The sequence below is a fragment of the Odontesthes bonariensis genome, chromosome 11 (genome assembly GCF_027942865.1).
Source record: "Odontesthes bonariensis isolate fOdoBon6 chromosome 11, fOdoBon6.hap1, whole genome shotgun sequence".
Taxonomy (NCBI): domain Eukaryota; kingdom Metazoa; phylum Chordata; class Actinopteri; order Atheriniformes; family Atherinopsidae; genus Odontesthes; species Odontesthes bonariensis.
Window position 1 is genome coordinate 24,525,823 of NC_134516.1, and position 5,338 is coordinate 24,531,160.

A 5,338-nucleotide genomic window follows, 5' to 3' on the forward strand; every position below is an offset into this window, starting at 1 on the left:
TACCTGAGAGTTTCCAGACGTCAGCAGCTTCACTGAGTGTCCTGGATGGTTGGAGCTCAGGTCCAGCTCTCTCAGGTGGGGGGGGTTTAGCAAGATAAGTTCTGCATTCGTACACATAAACATTAGATTAGTCATTGTGTGGGTTAACTTTTAGTCTTTTGTAACCTGAGTTGTTTACATCCTTTACTCAATCTGATAGCCGTTAAATACTGTCTTCTGAGCTGGTTTGGTGGTTCAATATCAACTACAAAACAAATGTAATGAAGTTTTAAAAATGCAGCGAAAGAGATGGAATAAATGGAGATCTGACACATTACGAACTACAGGACAGTTAGGATTATCTGTTGTTTGCATGAAGATAAAACAGGTTTGAAAGGTGTTGCAGCTAACATTCAGAAACACTTGGTGTAACTCCAGAGCACCAGAGCCTCTGACCAAAAGAGAAACTAATATAAACTTATTTACTTGAAGAACTTCAGCAGCTCATAAGGCACTTTATCTGGAGAGTGGGTGGCTCTGGTCTTATCTGGCTCTTTGCTAGAGGCCTTTTAGGCCAGAGGATGTGAGCTCTTAGGATTACCATGACCTGGATGAGTGAGAATCTTCACCAACATGCTGTGTGTGCTGATGCTAACTGTAAAGATGTGAAGCTCAGACAGGAGAGCTGCTTGTTGTATGAGGACACAGTGTGTGTCTTATAGGGTTGCCACCTGTGTCTGACAAAAATCCTGGACATTTTGACCATCCGATCGACCTTTTTGTTTGTAAGCAACGGCACCTTTCGCACATCTAAACCAAGATAAAAACCGTCATTCTAAGCGGCAATTGAATAGCTAAAATTAGTAAAAATGACAATTTCTAGTTCTTTGTTTAGTTAATTGCTTTATTTAATAAGCAGACCTTTATTATTTTGTTATATTTAACAGTTTTTCGTTGTGGACACCTGGGGGCAGTATTGAGAAAAAAGGGGGAATACATAATTAGGTTCTGCTTGTTTGCTTATGTGGAATAAAAACCAATAATGTATTTTTTCAGTCTATAAGAATAACCAAATGTAGCAATGTAAGGTGTAGTGTCAAACAGCTTACCTGATCGCTTAGAGTGTGGTGTGTGCTTTGCTTGTGCTTGGCTGAGCCTGTGCCTCTGCTGCTTTCTGCTCTTGGCTAAACAAATACATAGGAGGACATGTAACTGATATAACTCTGGCGCATACAGTACATACAGGAGTTACAGTACATACAGGAGAGATAAGACTATTCTGATTTCATTAAATTCACCAAAACCTTACCTAATCTTCCATTTGTATTTGGTATTTTTCTTTGCTGCTGCTATGAGTCCTGGCTGATTTTCAATGAATGTCTTGAACTCAGAACAGGACAACTGAAAGTTTAGCCTGACTTGAAGCTCAGCCTTCACCATTGCAACAGAGAGTCTGTTTCTTTTATCAGTCCAAGCATCCTCCATGAGACTAAACACACGTTCTGCATAGGCATTGCTCACTGGTATTGAAAAAATGAAAGCAATAATTTTTAACAGCTCCTGTGTGTCTTTTGCTTTAGTGAAAAAATGGGCCCATTTTCTGTCTGGAGTTAAGTCTGTTGGGAGGGTGTGAAACACTTCATTTAGGATGCTCACATCACTGTAGAGACGGTCTTCGTCCAGATCCAGGGCTAGTTTCTCCATCAAAAGTTCAAATTGAGGCCATTTGGGTGCTTCTTTTAGGCTCAGGCAGCCAATGTTTGCAAGCATCTCATCATTGAAGTCAAATCTCTCCTCAAGGTACAACACTGCTCTCTCAAAAAATCGGTCCACCAGGCTTCTGAATTGTTCTTGCTGATTGGGTAAAAGGTTCCTCAGTGTCTGCTTCGCTTTGCTCCCATAGAATTTGTCTGTGCGCCTAGACATAAGCTGACTCCTCAAGCGGTTCATCACAGTGTAAACATCAACAAGAGTAGCACTGTCACTCTCAAGCACGCTAATAGAGGCATCAAACTCTTGCATCACATTGTGCATGAATGCCAGGACACATTCACCCAAAGTACAATCAACATCTTCTGGGTCAGCTGCACCACACACAAATGCCCAGATAATATTTGGGCAGTCCTCCTTTCCTTGTGACACAAAGTAAGACTTCAAAGCTGGCCAACACTCAAGAATTCTTTGGATTGCTAGTAACAAAGATAGCCACCGGGTGGGAACATGCCTGAGAATCTCCTTGTATGCTGCATTTGTAAATTCACAGAACTCCTTCAGCACTTCCACTTTTTTAGCAGAGCAGCTGAATTCACTGTAGACCTTCAGCACAAAAGCCTCCACATCACACCCAGCTGCACTGAAGACACGATTCGCTGTTTTTACAGTGTTATGTATCATGTGGCACTTGCAATCAGAGATGCTTAACTCGAATCTTTTGGGCAATCCGGGCTGATTGGATCATTTCGAGGAGGGGATTCGAGTTATACGGATCACTTGAATCACTTGAGTTACTTATTAAAAAAAAAAAAAAAAAAAAAAACTTTCTGCCGTTTAGTGGCTATGCGCCTCGCCTTTTTTTTGTCCCATTTATCAATTCATTTTGATAAATCAAAGAGCAGCCTACGGCTACAAGTTCATTCATTTATTTTTGTCGAGTAATAATTCAATGCCATTTTATCTGAAAGCCAGACACAACAGCTAGTGTGTGCATTTACACAGCGACAAATGTGGTAGCATTAGGTGAGGCAATGCTGAGTTTAGACCTACAAAAACAACATGGAATGATCTTGCCCTCCCTATATCACTAAATGATTATTTTTCAACGACTGTACAAGATGCATGAAGCCACGCTAACCGAGCCTGTAGCGAGGTACAGAGGCTTCAGCAGTCAGATGGGTTGACGACAATCCTTGCTGCCGACTGGGCGCTCGCTCGTCAAGTCACGAGACAGAATCGAAACTTAAAAAGCTCCGAGTTGGCATGGATTCGCTACTTGCCCGTCTGACCGCTGAATCGCTGGCTCAGCATGATTCGCCAGACTCAGGCACCCGCTTCCTTGACACAGAAACAACTCAATACGATCTGACCGAGCAAGGATCCGTCATGAAGTGGCGCTGGCTTAACTAGAGAAAAAAATGCAACGGTACGAAGTTGGAACATAAGTCGTGTTTTCATTGAACAATAAAATATTGCACTCGCTGCTGCTGCCGAGTTGGTCAAATGAAACGAAACCTAACAGGTGGTACGAGTCAGCGGGGATTCGTCCCTCACTGTAAGTAACGGACGGATCGCAAGTCAGGACGGATCAGTAGGGGGCATGGCTCACTTAACCGAGAAACGGGCTCGTGACAAACGGGGCGGGAGTTAGGTTTCGTTTCACTCAGTGTGTGACTGTGTGTTCGTGACTGAACACCATGCTAGAGAATGACTGTAGCCTAGTAGGCAACTAAAGAGGGATATATATTCCGGTTTCATCATTTCTCTCACGACTAAGGTGCAAGAGCGCTGTAACTGCCATTTGTTGACATAATGAAATGCCGTCTGGCTCGACTTGGGCGGATCATTTTTTTAATTTTTTTTTTTATTCGGATCAAATGCATGCCACCATCCGGTCTGCCCGGGTGACGTATTTATCCGGGTTGAAAACCGGATAACCCGGATTTTGTCACAGCTCTACTTGCAATTGCCCTTCATAATCCGTGGGTTAGCCCCTTTCAGTTTTTGGTAAACTGAATTGTGCCTGCCGTAGTTAACGAATGCGTTGTCTGCACCATAGGCACTGATTTGATTTAATGACAGCCCGTTGTGCTCTGTGATAGACGCTATTTGTTTGAATATAGCGCCACTGGTCTCGTCCGCATCCTCGTAAAAATCTAGCAAGCCGTATTTGACCCCCTCGGATGGGCTAAAATATTGCACGGTGTAGGGGAACACCTTGGTGTGGCCAAAATTGGACGCATCAGAGCACACGCTGAAATATTGGGCTTTCTCGAGGTCTGCTGTCAAACTTTGTTGACTAAATGGTGCCAACACGTTCTCTACCAAAGCCTCTGCTTTAGTGCGACCGCATGACATCTTAGTTGCGATCTCACTGTCATTGCATATTTTTGCATTCAACTTGTTTGCACAGTCTGTGGAGAGATAACTGTGACCATGACGTACACTGTGAAAGGTGCTTGCTTGTTCAGCGACTGTAACTTTGTCTTGCGTTGATTTTGTAATCATGAAGGACGAAATTGCCGTTGTTTGGCGTGAGCTCTCGGTTCGATTTTGATGTTTTTTACCTTTGATGTGGTCATCTAATGCTGTTTTTCCTTCGTGTTTTATGAGTATTTTCGCTGGGCACAGGGAGCAGCTAGCATAAAATGGTTCGCCTTGGCATGGTTTTAGCCACATAGCGTACTTCTCCTTTGTAACCCATCCATCCATCCATCCATTATCTTCCGCTGGTTCGGGGATCGGGTCACGGGGGCAGCAGCTTGAGCAAAGAGACCCAGATGTCCCCGTCCCCGGCCACTTCCTCCAGCCGTTCTGAGGCATTCCCAGGCCAGCCGAGAAACATAGTCTCTCCAACGTGTCCTGGGTCTTCCCCGGGGTCTCCTCCCAGTGGGACGGGCCCGGAACACCTCACCGGGGAGGCGTCCAGGAGGCATCCTAACCAGATGCCCGAGCCACCTCATCTGACTCCTCTCGATGCGGAGGAGCAGCGGTTCTACTCTGAGCCCCTCCCGGATGACCAAGCTTCTCACCCTATCTCTAAGGGAGAGCCCAGACACCCTGCGGAGGAAACTCATTTCGGCCGCTTGTATTCGCCATCTCGTTCTTTCGGTCACTACCCACAGCTCGTGACCATAGGTGAGGATAGGAACATAGATTGACTGGTAAATCGAGAGCTTCGCCTTCTGGCTGAGCTCCTTCTTCACCACGACGGGCCGGTGCAGAGCCCGCATCACTGCAGACGCCGCACCGATCCGTCTGTCAATCTCCTGCCCCATTCGTCCCTCACTCGTGAACAAGACCCCGAGATACTTGAACTCCTCCACTTGGGGAAGGATCTCATTCCCGACCCAGAGAGAGCATTCCACCCTTTTCCGGCCGAAGACCATAGTCTCGGATTTGTAGGTGCTGATTCTCATCCCAGCCGCTTCACACTCGGCTGCGGACCGCTCCAGTGAGAGCTGAAGGTCACGGCCCGACGACGCCAACAGAACCACATCGTCCGCAAAAAGCAGAGACCCGATTCTGAGGTCGCCAAACCGGACCCCCTCAATGCCCTGGCTGCGCCTAGAAATTCTGTCCATAATAATTATGAAAAGAATCGGTGACAAAGGGCGGCCTTGACAGAGTCCAACCCTCACAGGAA